The following is a 19,064-nucleotide window of genomic DNA, read 5'->3' as shown; positions in this document are numbered from 1 at the left end:
ATTTTGCAATTTGCTTTACAACAGTTCGATAGAGGTGAATGCTTCTATTTCTGACATTATCTTTGCCAACACAGAAAAGACCTAAAGGACACAGTCCAAAGGACACAGACTAAATCTCCTTTTTAGGGAGAAAATAAAAATTAATTAGGATGCCATATTCTAACTCTCAAAGACATTACTCTGTGGGAGAAGTAGCGAGCGTGAGGACACTTAGCATGTGACTAAGCAGAAGTCCACAGTCCTGCATCATTCTGGTGGGGTTCTGCAGCAGACGTGTATAATTCCCTGCATAAACTCTTGGGTCAGTACTGCCTTTGGAGACATGTACATGGGGTCCATGTGGCAAGAAAACAGCCAAGAGTCCTTGAAGTGAAGAGCTCTGAAAGCCAGACATGCAGAGGGAAGCTGAAGGCTTGATGGATTTAAAATGAAGAAAAGGTAAAGGTGTTAGGCCTGAGCGCTAGCTTGTCAAGTAAAAAAAAATTTATTTGTTACTCTTTGAAAACCAAATTTGAAACCAAGACACTAAATGTCCTATCAGGAATTCAGACCTGAGAGGGATTTAAATCTCTGTTTTGCCTCTTTGGTCTAAAGACATCTTTCTCCTTCTTCAACTGAATGTATCATCTGAGTCTTCCCTCAAGTAAAACAAGCCATTCAACACTGAAACACTTAAAGATAAGTTACAATTTCCTTTTCATTGTTTAGGATTTTTTTTTATGTGTTTTCTTATTGTGCTGCTTTCTATCACTTATCCTATGGAACTAATCTGTCCAAAATCTACAGCCAAATTCAGTTTTTTTAACTGTTAACAAGTAACTTAAGCAAGGTTAGGTTTGAGTGGAGAAGTTTTTCACAGAGCTGAATTTATACAAACATGTAGATTTTTCTTACAATGAAACTGAACCTACACCATAAACTCACAGTGTTGCTGATCATTTCTAGTTTTCAGAATAATTTTAAAATCATGCTACTTTTATTAGAATTGGAAATAATGAAATGTCTCAGGACCTAGAAGCATTGGCTGAATTTTGAGCACAAGTGAGGCCAATTGTATGGTCAGATGAAAATTATTTGAAACTGTATGGTTTTGTTTTTGTGAAAGATTTTGCCTGGTTGTTTTCTGGGTTTTCATCAGTTAGCTACTGATTTACTCCACTGAGAAATTAGAAGCAAAATACAAGGAGTTAAATGTGGGCTTGGCTGAAGACAGTGAGACTTTTATTCCTGAAATGAATATCACAGTGATCCAACCCTTCCTCCCTAATTAATTGCATTAGTTTGGGGAAAGGGAAAAAAAAACCCCAAAAACAAAACAAAACAAAAGCCAAGAAAAGGAAGTTTTGCCTCTGTCAGACCAAGAAAACCGGAAAGTTTCATGCTTAAATATGGTTGTTCCTATGAAGTACTGAAAAACTATTTTGGAAACTTTCCCATCAAAGCAGCTGTGCCCTTTTAACTTGAGTCTGACTAAGTACCCTGTTTTTCATTCACATTGCAAGAACTGCTGAATATAAAGACATTAAAAGGAGCTTTCAAGATCACATGGGTAAATTTAATATTTTTAAATGTTAAGGTATTAATTTTTTAGTAAAAAATATCTATTTAAATTTAATTTAATCGGTAAAGCACTTTGATAGTCAATGATAAAATTCTTTTCAGTCCTTTAGTCTTTACAAATATGTCTTGATAATTCCTGTGTCTTCTTCTATCTCTGCTTTATTTTCTGTTTTGTTTTGTCCTTTGTTTTCATGAGTTACACAAAATATTATAGATATACATATAAAAATACATACAAGAGATTGATATAGATATAAATATATATGCATATATATATAAATCTTTGTTCTGATAAAGGCAAAAAACTATATGATACTGAAAAGAAAGATTTTACAAGGAAATGATGTTTCATAAAAACAAGAAAAATCTAACAAAACATATGGGACATTGGTAGAACTTTCTAAGCATATTAAGATTTTGTCATGAAGATTTTGTAATGAAGAATGGATCTCTTTAGTCACCAAGGAAACAGGTGTATTCTGTACACTAGTCATAGCAGTTTTTCAGCTAAACTCTGCTGGATCATTCACTCAAAAGGAATGATTGTATCAATTAAATCACAAGCTACTGGCCTCAGCAGAAGTGCAGGGTTGAATACCAGGACCAAGGTTAAGATAAGAAGTCAGGTTCAGTGGTCATATAAGGCATTTCTATGATTGATTTTCAATAAACCAAATTTTTCCTTAAAAAACATTCTTATTCCAACAAAGCCAAGTAAGCAGCACTGTGAGAATATAAAGCTGATCTGTGAATAAAGTAACTCATCCTTTAGTGATATTTAAGAATTTGGTATTCAATCAGGAATATCTAGACACAAAAATTTCCATATCCCTGACTATCATTTTCCTATGCAAATGAAATAAAATAGCCTTAGTGGTTAAAGTGAGACAGAACAGAACAGAAAATGGCTTTTCCCTTCAGTGATAGCAAAAAAAGTACCATATTGATAATATGGAAATGAGAAAATGAATATCAGCTATGAAGCTCTTGTTCCAGAGGACTGACTCCAGGAAATTAGAAAAACAGTCAAAATGCTATTGGGTCCTATTTTATTACTCTGCTTCATACATATCAATTATAAATTTTAGCCCTTTGTCAGAGCTGACTCACTTGAAAAACAGTGACTTTCTCACATCTGATTTCTTAACACCTGAAAAACTGTCATTCTTGAGGTTATAAATAATAAAAAATTGATGTGATTAAATTACTTTTTAGTTACAAAGAGAAAACGTTAAATTTAAAAAAAAAAAATAAAAAGAAACCCGATAGAAATTCTATTCTTTTCAGGTAATCTATTCCAATATACATATTTATCATTGCAGTAGTAAAGAGTGAACTTTTAAGCAACAGAAGAATATATGTTTGCCAGGGGGAAATATTTCTCAAATTTCAATGTGCTGTCATAAGCATCCAAGAAGAATTAAATGGTTTTCTTTTATTTTTTACAAAGCCCTCTTTTTCCATTTCAATTTGACTTTTATGTTTTTTTCTTCTCAGAAATCAAGAAGATGTATGTAAAATTAATCCCAAAGAATAGTTATTTTGATTTTTTATGAGTCTTCACTTTGTTGTAATAAACACCTAGATGGGTACTGTCACATTTAAAGTATTCTGTAACTTTTTTTTTCTTTGTTACTCTATAATGTACACTCTGACAATTTCCACATGTGATTGCCTTGTATTTCCTGAAGCAAAGATCAACTTCTAGCTTGTTTCTCATCTAGATAAGATGAGAAAATGGAAAGGAGTAACTGCAGATTGAGAAAACGGAAAGGAGTAACAGTTACTTTCAGAGAAGCTCTGTGTAAGATTGGTCAGTGCTGATACACAACAAATACTAATGTGTCAAAAAAATTTAATTTCGAATATCTGTCTTTAAACAGATTTTTTCAAGGGTAGAGATCACCCAGACAACCTCAAGTAGATTAAGTATTCCAAAATGTTGAATCAACTTAAATGTTGCTTTGAAATATTTAACCACTACACCAGGAAATCATGTGTTTCTTTCACATCTTAGTTATATTAGTTATACCTATTATATGAACAAATGTTCTAGTTACCTCAAGTATGATCAATATCTGGAACCAAAAAATTGCTTCAATGGATGCTGGTTCTTGGAGGCTGGTCTTTCTATCAATAAAAATTTACAAATTTCATGTTTTCATTTTTCTACAGGAATCAATATATATAGTTAAGTAGGGGAAAAGATATAACTATGAGTAATAAGATTAACAGATTTTTATGGTGTGGGAATGCTTTAATATTAAGGATGATTCATTTGAAGCTGTTGCTTGGGAAAAAAGTTTAGCTGAAGGGAGATGTAAGAAATTGTACAGTTGTGAATGTTACAGGTAAAATTTCTTATTTATTGTTTTTTGTAAACTGATTGTTATTATTGGGTACCAGACTGAAATCAAAAGGAAGCCTTTCTTTTCTTACAAGAGAGACTATTTCCACACAATATTTTTAAACACATCAAGTGTAAGGTAGTTTCAGCTGTGGCTATTGTATAAGATGACTTGAATTCAAATTGTAGGTCAGGAAATTTCTATAAATCTTCCTGCTGATTGCTGGGAAGATAAAATGAGCTAAATATTTCCATTATCTGTTCTTATCCTCTAATCTTACATTCCCAGACACTCAGACAAATGGCTTGCTACACATGTGGTCTGACCTGGTTTTCTTGGTGGAGCAACCTGTCTACCAGACAGGTAAATTACAAAATCCTTATAGGAAATGAGGTGATGGTAGTGGTGTAGATGTCACTGCTTGGCTGGGTTGGGTTCCTAAACGAGTGGCCTTCACTTGCCATGTGTAGCCCACCTGATAGCGTGTGGCAGCTGTGAACACACAACACCCCACATGATTTCTTGCAAACCTATCTGCCAAATTTACCTGAGTGTAAACCTCTGAGAGGATCTGCTCTTTTGCAATAGCATCAGGCCTTGTGTGGCTGTTTCTGGTCAGACTCAATCTACATGATGCCTTCTTGTGCGTGCATTCTACTTGTTTAGAGATCATTAAAAGATCATTTCTTGAAATGATAAATAGGTCTCACTTCAAAACGGAGCATGGACTTGTCTTCTTGAACATTGCTTTGCCTCTTACTTTCTGTACCACAGATGAAGCTATAAATGATCTGGCTCATTTCCACTGCCTGACAGACTGAAACTGGAGTGGCAATGCCACTAGCCACTAACCATATGCAAGACTGAAAGCAAGAATAATCCATAGAAAAACAGATGAAAATCAGCAACAAATATTTTCTGCATCAATTTCTAACTCTTCCCATTGAAAATTAAATTTAAAGAAGTTCTCATAGTAAAGTCTAAGAAAAAATATGGGGTGAGGGGGAAATAGCAGAGATACAGATTCTCTTCACTGTTATTTCTATATTCTATGATTTTCTAATCAGCTATTTCTGTGAACCTAGTTAGACAGAGCTGCCAGGAACTGATCTTCCATGAAACATAGATATGAGGAACCCTTGCCAAAGACTCCAAGTGATTAATACACATGGGACTATTTCATAAGCAAATGCAAATTATGATCTCTTTTGATGGTATGTCACAGATGATTTCTTCAAAGTTCTCTTTCATATCTTAGTTTGCTGTCTTAGTAGAAGAAAACTCTGTTGGTTAAAGGAAACAAACTCCAAATGCTGTAAATTCAGGTGTTCTTAGCTGCACCATACTGACAAATATGATTAGTCTAATTTTTCATTTAGTCATTTGATAAACATCCTTACTGCTCTTATGTACTGATATATGGATTTAGAGATTGTAAAGATCAATTACTTGTAGTGAAAAGGTTATAAAAATATATAGGAAGATTTATCCTTTAAAATTTTCCATTCCCTTTGCTATGTTTATAAAAGAACCTTGACCTTAAATACTTGGACTCAGACTGAGTAAGAGGTTAAACGTTAAATGTTCTACACATTACAGCAAACCAAAAAAACCCTTCCCAATAATTTCAGTTTTCACCCAAAATTGTATGTACTTTGGGCAGGATTCATAAAGGGTCTATGAGTCAGGCAAGATAGGCCAAATGAATCATCCCCCTCTACGCTTCCTACATGAACAACCTGGCGAAAACAACTCTTGGTGGGATCGATCTGGCACTGAGAGCTTTCCAGATAGCGATGGATGTGCCAGTTTAGAAATGCCTCCTTCTTTCCTTTAATGAGGCAGGGTTTGTAGACAGCAGCTTTAAATTAAATGGTCATTTTTAGCTGCCTATATTCAGGAGAAAAAAAACAGAAAAAATAAGTACCATTTACATTTAAAGTTATGAATTTCATATCTTTAAGTAAAACTTCTTATCATCAGGGTACTCATGGAATAAAATATTTCCTAAACTCTATGTATAAATTCCTTCCTGGTTTGGTTTTTCTTACCTTATAAGTAATCAATCAACAAATTAACTATTTTTATCATTTTGTAAAATAAAATTAATTATCATATTTACCTATTACAATTATATTTACCCAATTATACCACATAGAAAATATTAGTTACTATCAGACTTGAAGGAAAACTGTTAAGAGAATATATAGAATAGAAGAACAGACGTACAGGGCACCTTCAGACAAAAAAATTCCACTTGTGTCACTTGAAACTTTCAGGTAGGTGAGCCAAAAAGGCATGAAGCCAAGACTGAAGAAGTCAGAAAAACACAGAACAAAGGGCATGGATAAGAAAAGTTACAACAAACACAGCTTGAAGATTAATTTAGAGTATACCTCTTACTTCAAAATAGTCTGCCAGAGGACTTCATTGGCCAACCCTATAAAAATGCAGGTAGGCTCTCACAGCAAGGGGCAAACTACCCTGGATTTACCAGACCTAGAAAACACCTGCAGAACCATAAATTCCTACTACTGGACTGCTCTGAGGTTGTTTATGTACTAAAATGTGCCTGTTTGCTTTTCCTTACAACATAGGAAATAAAGAGAGAAACCTAATAGCCATTTCTTTGGAGCCTAAAAAGGACACTAGGCCAGATGACAGTGTATCATTGAAAAAGTAATTTAAATAGTTTCCTTTTGGGGAGCAATGCTGGGATGCTTTCTGGGATATGTTTTCCTTCCAGGAAAATGATGGGCAGCAGATAATTGATCAGCAGCTGAATCTAAGGAAAAGCAAAAAAAGAGGTGAGAATTGACCGAGTGGGAGAAAAGCAACCAGCAGAGATCCTGCCCTGAAATCAGCATGGCTCAAATGAGCATCCCCATGCTGCAGTAATTACTGACCTTGCTTCTCAGCATGCGGCTGCCTCCACTAAAGACAAATAAAACAGAGGTGTCTGAGCTAGGGAGGAGCTTTCACTTATGAGAAGACGGCCAGAGGCAGGTGCCACAGCAAAGACACCCTGCAGCTCCTCTCAGAGCATTTGTGTCACCAGCATGTGGCCAGGTGCTTCAGTGGTAGCTGTTTTAAGTTGTGCAACCAGGGAAATTTCCCTAATGCTGCTCCAGAAAAACCTCAGCAACAAGGAGAAAACTGTTGCTTTCTTGTTTGTTGTAATATGAAATGTGAAATTTAAGGTTGCTGATGTTGATTTAAATCACTTGTTACCACACATGGATGGACTGAAAGCACCTTAAGAGGAGAGAGAGATTATTTTCCTTGATATAAATCTTAGGAAACAATTTTATTGAACAGTCATGTCCCTTTTCTTATACACTACAGAGATGCAACAGAAAGTGCTAAGGTAGATGGGTCGCTTTACAATACCTCTTTTTTTTTCTGCAAAATGAATAGTGATTATAGTGTTTTTATACTGATTTAAATTAGTTTTTTGAAGAGCCATTGTTCTGTTGATATTAAAAAGGAAAAATAAGCTGTCTAATCTCATCCTGTGTAAGGAAATGACTTTTATTTTACTGAATTACATGCATGCACAATGTGTTTAATGCAGAAAAAGATGTCTTAATAGCATAAAACATATTCTATTTGTATTAGTGCAACCAGCTGCTTGAGAAACTAATAGAATAGAGAGGATAATACTCTTTAATGCCTTTCTGATGGATTCCACAAATCCTCTTGATGTCTTCATGTGAGTTTACATGATGCTGCAGGTTGGCTCTGGCAGAAATTGCTGTACACACAAAGTGTTGGCCTGTGCCTGCCCCAGACTATGTTTGAGATTGGACGGGATCCCTGAAATTCACATTTTCCAAACCACCTGCTCAAGCAGGGTCACCAAGATCTGGTTGCCCATGACCATGTCCAGGAGACTTGAAATCTCCAAGGATGGAGACCTCTGCAATCTCACTGGGCACCTGTGCTAGTGCCCAGCCATCCTCTGAGCAGTTTGGTTTCCTAAAGGTCAGATGGAGTCTTCTGCATTTCAGCTTTTGCCCACTGCCTCTTAATCTGCCACTGGGCTCCACCGCAAAGTGCCTGGCTCTACCCTCTTTGCTACTTCCCTTCAAGTGTTTGTATCCATTGACAAGATTCCCTTCGAGCTTTCTCTCCAGGCTGAAAAGCCCCATCTCTCTCAACCTTTCCTTATAGAAGAGATTCTCCAGTCTCTTAATCACATTCACAGCCCTTCACTGGATCTTTCCTGTAGCTTCATACTTCCCTTGTGCTGAGGAGCCCAAACTGAACACAGCAGACCAGCTGTAGAATGGAAGAAACACCTGTCTCAAACAGGTGACAGCCCAGGCCACCTTTGTCATCTAACACAGAGCTAATCAGGAACTTTAGAGCTGTCTGATCAGTACTTCATAAATGCTTGGATCATGCTGCCTTTTATTCTTGTATTTATGTTTCAGAGACAAGGAGGTTATGGCAATGCAACCTATAAAGCAAGGACTTAATTTTTTTTAATATTCCTTGACTGAGAAAAGACATCCCTCAAGTAATGTTCCTGTCTCCTTTGTGATTCTTTCCCATATGTCACCCCAGGAGAGAAACAATAAATAGGCAAAGAAGGAGTTTTATAAAGATTACAGTTATTATTTGCTTCTGGATGTATGTTGTTCAATTAAACACAAAGCAGGTGAAGCGCACCCAGAAACCCTGTCACTCTCCTGCAGATCTAGGAATTGCAATGGAATCTCAATGGTTCAGTCACTGTCATGATCTTCATAGTAGTTAAAAGCCGTAGTAAGCACACATGGTGATAAGCTGCAGCATGTTTTTATGTATCTCCAGTTCATCTTCAATTGTAGAAGTCCCATCCCTCTGCTTACTGCATTAATGCAATAAAATTCTAACTTGTACTGACAACTTATATACAGGTTTTAATAAGGTAATTTGTTAAGGAATATTTTTAAAATATTAGTGCTCTACAGGTGCAACAGAACAATGAGGATCAAGGCTTTCTGCTTTTCCTGAACTCAGGCTGTTAGGCATTGTTACAAAGAAATTGTCATAAAATGATGTATTGTGTGTTCATTATATTGTTCACTATAATTACGATCACAATTAAACCTCCAAAATTGTTACTGTCAATTTAGGATGTAAGAAGCTGAAAAGACAGTTTGCAGTGCAATGTATTTTGTTATTATTAAAGACTGGTTAATCATAGCCAGCTAGAGCTGATTAGTCTGGAAATCTCACACATTTAGGAATGCATCACCAAATTGATTAACTAAATTTTGGAGTTGTTTTTGCAGCTACATTTTAACTGTCTCTGTGGAAAGAGTAATCTTAAATGTCTTTCATTTTTCATTGTCCTTGTCCAAACCATCATGACCAGATCAGGTCTTCTCTTTAACATTTTTTAATGCAACTGGAATTTTTTTTGTAATCAGATTGGACTGCTATATTGTTTTCACTAAAAAGACACTTCTATAGATTTGAAAGGAAAAAGTGTCAACTTTACATTCTTAAATTACACCTTGGATTCCATTAGAATTTCTTTCTTGTAGTATCAGCAGATAAATGTCTTAATTTATGGATTAAGCATCTTCCTTTAGATTTTCAAATTCATGGCCTCTGAGTTTGATATACAAAACTTTAGTGCTTTAGTTGATTCAACAGCATAATGATTGGTTGTATATGGAAATATACAAATTATAATCTAACCTCAAATCCCTATGAAATAATAGCTTAAACTTTACTCTTTAGTTGTTTGGTCCAATTTGAATTCTGAATTGAATTACTGGAGGGTTGTACTTACAAGAGTCAGAACAGAAAAGATTAAAGCATTCAATATAATCATCTTATGTTTCAGTATTATTAATAAATAATAATAATAAAATAAATAAAAGTAGATAAAGTAAATGTTCATACCACAAATCTTTCTGATCTCAGGGAGCAGGAGTATTTCTGTATTTCAGTATTTTCCTAGCAGATTCTTGACTGCCTTGTCATAAAGATCTCATGCCCTTGACACATACCAAGAACTGCTTTCTCTATTGAACTTAACTCTGCAAGATTTGAGTTTGTTTCATTTGACATTTATTATAACAAAAAAGTTCTTTTGTGTTTTCCAATTCATTCCTTCCTTAACTTATAACTCAACTAGAGGTCTTTGTGTCTGGGAGAGTGAGAAAAGTATAGGCTGGAATTATGAGAAATTATGATAAATACTATCACAAAAAGTAATTATTTTAAAAAATACATCATAAATATTTACCTTATAAACAAAATCAGGGACTTGAGAAAATAGCATCCATTTGTCAGCTTCAGAACTTCATTTGAATTTCCTGTGTTACACCCAACGCAGCTATGTACTATGCATATGTGAGAATATGTAAGAAAGAGTCTAAAGTGAATGGGAATAGCAGGTAGAAAATGGAATTAGAGACAAGGTAATGTCAGAAAAAGGGGGTAATTGGACTGAGCCTATATATCCATGAGTATTAAAGGTGAAAAACCTGAATCTGACAAGTTGTATGGGAATATGAATAGTTCCTCAAAGCAGCCTGTTGTCATGATATTTAGACTTAAGGTAAGACTTAGATGTTTACCTCTGTCCCACAATACCCTCCATAAAGTCTTAAAAAAAATTGATTTTTGAAATTCTAACTGCATTATAAAAATGGAATTTCTTAGATGATTTTGCTTGGTAAATCACAGGATCAAATGCTCCAGCATTCATCAGTGTTCAGGATCTTGTATTTTGAGGGTACTCTGAATCTGTCTTTGACAACTGGACTCAAGTTTCACCTGAAGTGAGAATTAGATCACCAGTTTTTCCTTTCTCACAAAGTTCACTGCCAAAGTTTCCAGTTGTAGACTTTTTCATCAAGACACATATGAGATCTTGCACTAATTTAATTTTAAAAGTGGCCTTTTTTCATCTGGGTCTTCGTTCTGTTCACTTTCGATTCACTTCAAATTCATAATTCACTTATAACTGTGACAACAACCACAAGATTTCTCTCCTGATTTTCTTTTTCACTACATGCATCAATTGTTATGCCAGTTTTTGTAAAATAATAGACACTAATAAATACTGTTTCCTTTCAGTATGTTTAATTTGGTGGTTAGCTTTTCCACTGTTGTTAAAGTAAACTCACCTGATAGTTTTGAAGTTCAGGGCATTATCTGTTTAGTATTTTTAGATAAAACCTAAATTTATGCTGTAGAGAAGAAAGTGTCCTCAGTTCTGAGGTCTGAGGTGTTGTGCAGTTAGTTTCACAGCAATGGAGGACTCCATATCACACTCCCTTAAAAGGAAGAGCTAGGTTTCTATGTCAGAAAGAAAATTTCAAATTATAAGTAATTTTTAGCTCCTATATTTATCAGTTTTCATGGAATATGTTGTATTATCATATGCAAAACACAATAGCAAAAAAATCCTCATCACAAAGCATCCAGACCAGGAACTTGAAAATTTATTCTAAATTGGAATCTTAGACATAATCCAAAATTTTATATTTCGATCATTCCATGTTCTGCACGATGACCATAGCATGGTCACTACTCTTTATCTCACCATGTGCAACAAACACAGTAATGTGTCTGTCTGAAATAGAAGTTGTACTGCTGATGGCTCTGTACATGCTCCTAATAAAAATGCAATTTTGTAGTTAAATATCATGCTTCAAACCTGGCAATAATATCTTTGTGTGTAATACCTGGATTTTGTAGTAGTTGAAATACTATTGTCCTGAAGGGCAGTTAAAGCAAAGAGGTTAAAAAACATGCATGAGATAATGAGCAGTAGGAATGAAAAGATAATACCATATTTTTTGTTCTTTGGTCAACTTCAAACACAATAATTATTTTCATATTCAGATATTAGCAAATTAAACTTTTTAAACAGCATTAGGTACACCTGGCTCCTTTTGTGTAAACTTTGTGTAATGATTACAGTTCTCAGACCTCTGGAGTTAACAGTTTTAATTTCACATCAGTATGTTTACTCTGTTCCTCGTAAATGAATTAGAAATTACTGTAACTTCATCACTGCAGATGATTCTTCAGGCACATATCAGCAGTGTCCTTAACAGCAACTACCAGAATCCAATTACAAGAATCCTTATTATCCTGCTTTTATTTGTACCTCTTTTAATTTCTTGCGCTACAAAGACAACTATTTTTCAGTAAAAAGTATGGCCCTGGGAACTATCAAACTTTTATTGCAATTCAAGAATCCACAGTTATAATGGAAATTATTGGAAAAAGCAATGAAAACCTTTGCAAATGTGTTTAATATGTTTTCTAATCCATTCTAACTCATTTCTAATCCAAAATAACTAATTTGTGGCTTTACAGAAAATAAAAGGTAACTAAATGATCTTTTTTGTTGTTCATAAGATATCTGCAAGAAAAATTAGAAATAATTTCCCCTTACTGATGTCTTTCTCTGAACATAATCAACTCTATATGATTATAGAAGATCTTTCTTTCACAATTATTAATGTGGAATTTTTAGAAATACTCATTATCATTCTGTGGTTCTGGTTTATAGGCATCTAGAGAAAACATTATAAAATCTATAGACAAATATTTTTAATGTTATAGATTTATTTTATTTATCCTAGATGTTTCAAAAGAAGAATTCAATTTACGAATCTCTTTTCCTGATCTGTTCAGAACTGGAGACAGAGGAATAAAGGCAATTGACATATTGTGAGTGATTTATGGCTGGTTGTCCTCTCTACTGTGTAGTAGACAAGTGAAAGTGTTTGCGCTGTTTGAACTAGCTGTGACAAAGTTTTCAGGGGGCCAGCATTTTAGGAGCTGCTCTAATCCTGTAAATGAGTTGGACTGGTGCATCCCTCAGAGTCCATCAGTCCTGGCTGGAATGCAGTGAGAATAACCGGAGGCGGGTAACAAATCCAGGCTCAGCCTTCTTTAAAATTAAAATTAAAACCTGACAGCTATAATGCTAACCCAGTTTTCAAAAAAAAAAAAAAAAAAAGAGTGACAACATTAATTAACCTTTTGTTTTTTTCTCTCTTCCTTTGTTCTGCATGTTGGTAGCTATGAAGAATCTATAAAAGGTAACATTAGTGCTGAGTGCCCTTTGCTTAGTGGATGGAAGCCCTTGGGGAAGACCTTTGTCCATGCTGGCCACTCGAGCTGCAGAGGCAGGAGCAGGAGGGAGTTGTTTGATGGCAGATGTCCTCAGCATGACCCCACACCAGCTCCTTCTGCAAAAGAACAACATTCCCTGACAGACAAGAGCAAGTGACACTCTTGCTGGGAGTGAGGTTTTTAGTTCACTCCTGCTGATCACATTATTGCATGCTTTTGTCTTGTTACTGCTGTTTGAGCAGGGATAAATTGCACCTGCGGGTTTCTATCACTCTTGTTGGTCCTGTAAACTGGTATCCACAGGTGCCCATGAAAGACAGGATTGCAGTTGTGTAGGATTAGTAGGTGGCAAGATAGCACCAAAGACTGATAAAGCAAATTAATTAATATAAACTTTCTGGCACTTGCAAATGTATTCTGATAAAACTCTGTATACAACTGCAAACATAAGGTACTGTAGCTTATTGTAATACTCTAGTCTCCTGTTGGCAAACACAAACTATTTTTAACTTTCAAACTCTTCCCTATGCAATTAATTTTTCTCATGGATGAGTGGTGTAAAAATAACCAATCTGGAAAAAAAACCCACATTAAAAATTTCCTCTGTTACTGCAGCGTGTGATTTTGCTATTACAGAATTACTTACAGTAAGAAGGATACTGATGACATTTCTCAGAATTATTCACACTTGCATGGTTTAGAGAGAAAATAGAAGGGTGTACTGAAAACACACTCTTTACTAATGGATCTCTAGCTCATACTTTCATTCACACAGATGATCATACTTGTAACTATGGGATCTATATATGTTGATAGAAATTGTTCTTTCTCAGGGAAAAAGCACTGCTGCCTTTAAAAGCAATTAGATTTAGCACAGAGTTGACTGAACAAGTGAAGCCATCTGTCTACATTTACCAACATCAAACCAAGGCAGAGCCCCTCTGATGATTTCTGGCGGGCATGGGCAGAGCCCCACGGGCAGAACAAGAGCAGAATCCCGCTTCAGCTGGCATCTGGATTCACCCTCCACTCTGCTTCTGGGCATAGTCTGAAGGTGGACGTTGCTCCTTCCCCATTTCCTTGTCATGGCTGTTCCTCCATCGGGCTGGGACACAGTTCTGTCTGCCCCCTTCACAGAAGTACTGCAAGTGAAATGAGGGCAATTATCCACTAACTATTTTTTTATGCCAATTTCCTACCAAGGACAGAACATTCATCTGTCTTAAAATTGTGCATTTTTACTGGGTAAAGTGGGAGGCTCAGTGTGGGAGGCAGCCAAGTCTAACCACTGTTGTCTGCCTATCTGCAGAGGATAAAAGTTTTCTGCTCCTTTTGCAAGATAAATTATTTTCCATCTCTATTGTATACTATTATATTTTTATTTCTTTGACTGTGGAGAGTATAATAACCTTTATATTTTCTTTTCCTCTGCAGAATAATCAGAGTTTTACTGTGAGAACTGTACTGTTACTATTGCCTCTCTGTTCAACAGGCAAATGTTTTAAAAAACCCATAATATCAATGGAAACCACTAATTAACACTTTAATATGTGAATAATCCCCTTTCATTTCAAATAAAAAAAGGTTTTACTTTACAATGAGAAGCATTACTATCATGTCAAGGTCATAAATACATTATGAATGGGTACATAAACTAAATCTAGGAACTCAGGAAACCAATAATCTTTCTAGAAAAGTTTAGAAAAGCATGAGGACATCAACAGACAGATTTAAGAATAAAATCTTTTTCAAAGAGCATGAAGAAAAAGAAACTGAAGTGGGTAATATTGATCACACTTTTGCTTAATGAGGGAGTTCAGTTCATCTTTTGACATCTTTGATAAACCAGATCTAGCTGACCAATGAGATTTGGCAAAATCTATCCTTTCATTTCAATTACATGACAGGCTAAAGCATTCAGAAATAGATATTATGACAAAAGATTTTGAAGAGTTCTTCATTCATACCAATGATGAAATATTTTTATGGCATCAGTAACTTTGAGAGGTTTTGACAACATTTGCAAGAACTAGACATATTTATATGAGAATTTCTAGTATAGCTGGAAAACTTTCACTTACATACTTCAGGAAGAATCCCTCATTAACATTAGCTAATGTTGATTTTCAATAGCCCACAGAACAACCAATATTGAAAAAAGTCAATTGGGATGATCAAACTACTTATGTCTGTCAGTTTATCATAAACCCTAAAGTAAAGTGTGGACAAACTGATAATAAGAATTTATTTATAAAGATTGAAAGGAAAATAATGTAGTTAGTGCCAGTAGGCATAAGTTTATGTAAGACAGATCTTTTCAAACCAACTTTATACCTTCCTATTGCTGAAAATAAACCAAATTATCTATGGAAAAAAAACCTAAATGAAACTACCCAAACACAGCCAAGCAGCAAGCCGTGGATACAGACTAAGGCTGAGGCCTCGTATTGGTTAGCCTGATGCATGTGGGATGCCTACATGAACAGGAGATCCCTCTGGAGTAGTCAGAGACTAAAGGAGCAACTTGCAAAACATTCTTTCTGCTTTGCCTCTATTTTCCTCAACATTCCCAGGTGAGAAAGGAGCCTGGTACTGTTCTCAGTAAATTTCTAGTAATAGTTAAATTTTCAGGGAAGAAAAAGGATCATTGAGAAGCGGTTTTAATAGTGTGAATGCATGTACAGTTTGTGGAGTTTGAGGCAGTCAGAGTACCTGTATGTTTCAGTTTTTCCATCTCACGTAGGAATTCTTTATGTAGACCAGAAGTTACTGATTAAATAGGTCACTGGGAAACTGAGATTTCATGGACAAGCCATGAGAACAGCTGATAGACTGGAAAGATGCTTGAGAATTTGAGAAGTCATTCATTGATTGTGAAATCTTAGCAAAAGTTTTTGTGTTATTTGATTACCTCTCATACATGCCTAGTGAGGAAACAGGAATTTGACAGTGGAGAGTAGGTGTCCCATGGTTGCGAATTAGTGTAAAAGTGTTCTAAGAAATAAAAAGACAATTTTTCAATGACAAGAGTTATGATAATAACCACTTAGCAAGGACTATAACATTTTTTCCATTACTTCTTTTAAAGGATATTGTATTTTTATTTAAAATACGTTTTATACAAAAGGAAATTAAGCAAATAAAACTCTAAAGCCAGAACAGTTGTGCTAGAGCAGCTGATTGTGATTCAGCTCACAGGTTTGATACAGAGGCTCTTACGATTTCCACAGGTTATATGCCATAAACAGCTGCACAAGTATTACCAAGAAAAATCTTGTATTTTGAGAGTCCATTAGCTGCCCAGACTTTCAGAGCTGTTCTCCAGCTGGAAGGCATAAGAACTGGCTTGGAGATGAAATTCAGAGCATGCTATGGCTAATTTCTAAGGTGGAATTTCATTAAGAGACAACAACCTGGGAGCAAAGATACAATTACCCCATACCTTCAGGTGTCTAACTGAGGTATTGTACTTTTTTTGCAGACACTTACTGTACACTGTGCTCCTGTCATCTGCCTTGGGGGAAAATTTGTCACAGCTACCTTAATTATTCTTCTGAGAGCTTAGAAAGCAAGACCTCTAACTTTCTGTGCTCTGAACTACACCAAATGTAGGTGCCTACAGCAGGGGCATGAATGTCTTCCATAGTGGGTGGCTATGAGCACCAAGTGAAAAGAAAAAGGACTAAAGAGCTGTGTCACCAGAACATGCCAGAGGAATATCCAGAAGCAGTGTGCCTAACTCACACTGGAAGTCAACTATGAGGAGATATGTGAAAGCACAAATGAGATTAAGATCCTAAACACTTTTGACTTACATAGGGATTCAAGCAAGAGCACACAGCTTGACCCAATGGATTTCTGCAGTCCAACTACCTCGCTTCTCTGCAAATCCCAAGTTTAGGACTAGGACTACAGAGTAGGTCACACAGATAGCTTCATTTCTGGCCACAACTTCTTTGTGCCTTACATACACTTGGGCAGCTCAGAGCTGTTAATATTTCTCAGGAGAGCTGAGGAATGCTAGTATCAGTATACATACATACATATATATATATGTATACGAATAACATTTTATGCTATTCCTCCAAATGAGAGCTTTTTAAACTGCCCTGAAATATGAAAATGACAAAAAGTAGGGGAAGTCTCATAGTCCCGTTGAGGAGAGAAAAACACACCCAGGACACACTCCCAAGCTTACATTTCTAAATAGCTTCTCTAATTTTGTTAGGCAAATAAAAATTTTATTCCTTTTCTAATTCCTAATGGTTCTAATGAGAATTATCTGCACAATTCAACACAATAAGCCTTATAATTTAAGGGATATTTGGAGGGAGACTTCAATGAAAACATTAAATACTTGATAAGAAGTGATAAGAGGTCTATGAAAAGTCTGAATGTTTGAATAGAATTAATTTTTTTAAATTATCTTGAATTTTCTAATATATGCAAGAAGTTCTAGTCTACAGAAATCCAATACATAGATGTTCAATCCAATTTCATTAATATAAAATGGCAAAAAGTAAGAACATTAATGCTTTAAAGACTTACTGAAGTTCAGCCATAAAAAGGAAGCTATTAGATTTGATTTTTTTTGCAGAAAATTGTAAAAGAAAAAAAAAAAAAGGGAGTTTTTAATCTAAATCTTCTTTTATATAAAAGGAATTATTAAGCCCGAGGTACCAAAGAGAAAGAAGGAAAGTCAGCCAGATAAAGAGAGTAGATTTTATTTTTCCATTGAGTTTCTTCTTTCTCCTTTTAGGTATAGAACTTTGACTTATTGAGGACTCAGTCATATGTGTAATGTCTACACCAGTAGTAATCTCATATTTTGGACTGCAAATGCAAGCAAAAGCTGAGCAAAAGCACATGCTCTCCCCTTCCTGTCTGCAGTAAAGGTCCATGATGAGATGATGCAGAAAACCATGAAACTGAGCCACAGCATGCCTGGCACCCAAGCTGTAGGCTTAATTCTTCATTAATACTCCTAATACCTTCGTGGAGCTGCATGGTGGGTGTACCAGAGCCGTGAAAACTGACAAGCATTGTAAAAATCTGAAGAGAGGAATTCACCATTTCTTGGTATTTGGAGCACAGATGTTTGCATCTCTCTCATTGTCTACAATCTCCTAAGCATCAGTAGAACAATCCTGAGGAGAAATCAATCCTATCCCAAAGTAAAGGTCTACAACAGACTGGTAATTAAATTTCTCCATTATATTTTGTTGAGTGCAGAAAATGGCATCTATATAGCCTAGACAGGCGTCTGAAGGTAGCTGTGGAGACTCCCACCCCCAGTTCATCCACTGATGTAAAAGCTGCTCTGGCCTCCAGTGACAGAGACTGTAACAATCACTTCAGCCGATGTATTCCTGCAATCATAATAATTTTATAAGCATTTTTTAATTACAAGATGTAAATTAAGCCAAATATTTTAATGTAATCTGTCACAGAGAAATAGAACAGAATAATTTTTTATTTTAAATCTTTTTTTACATATATAAAGAAATGCATATCTCATTTTGCTCTTGCCTTTTCTAGGTTAAACAAAACCAATATTCTTGATACTTGCCTGTCATGGTTTTTACATCTGTGCTCATCCCAAACAATATTCATTTGAGAAAAAGTTTTTTGCTGTAGCATCTAAGAATGGCTGTAATATTCCAGCTGAGACCTTATCACAGTAACATAGACATCAGAGAAAATCTACTTCAAATGTCATAGGCACAAATTTTCTGCATGGAAATTGCTTTTTTCCTACTCTTCACTCCCCCGTTCTTCAACAGCAAAAAGGTTACTCAGACTTCTTCTCTTTATAAATCAGGTCATTTTGTAGGTATTTTTTTCAGTCAATATCCTATGCTGCTTATTCCTGCCTGCATGAAACAACTTGCATTGGAAAAATAGCATGTTTTTTTCTCATCCCATTTAAAATCTGACAAGATTTCTTTGAATTTCATTATAATAATTACAATCTTCTTGCCTCTGTGGCCCTTCATACTTAATGAACATACATTCCTTTTGTTTCTCTAAGTCATTCATACAAATATTTTATAGTTT

General features: G+C 35.4%; 2 long non-coding RNA genes across 3 annotated transcripts in view; both read left to right on the top strand.

Annotated features, from left to right (window-relative positions):
- Positions 1-19,064, top strand: part of LOC147654888 (uncharacterized) — a 63,574-nt gene that overhangs the window by 4,412 nt on the left and 40,098 nt on the right. The gene's annotated exons all lie outside the window — the stretch shown is intronic.
- Positions 12,512-14,602, top strand: LOC147654889 (uncharacterized). Its single transcript, XR_015283343.1, has 2 exons — positions 12,512-12,599; positions 12,954-14,602. It is a non-coding gene; the product is annotated as an uncharacterized LOC147654889 (long non-coding RNA).

The sequence above is a fragment of the Cyanistes caeruleus genome, chromosome 2 (assembly GCF_971803275.1).
Source record: "Cyanistes caeruleus chromosome 2, bCyaCae1.hap1.1, whole genome shotgun sequence".
In the NCBI taxonomy this organism is placed as follows: Eukaryota; Metazoa; Chordata; class Aves; order Passeriformes; family Paridae; genus Cyanistes; species Cyanistes caeruleus.
The sequence above is the reverse complement of the archived record's forward strand: the minus strand, read 5'-3'. Positions and strand labels throughout refer to the sequence as shown.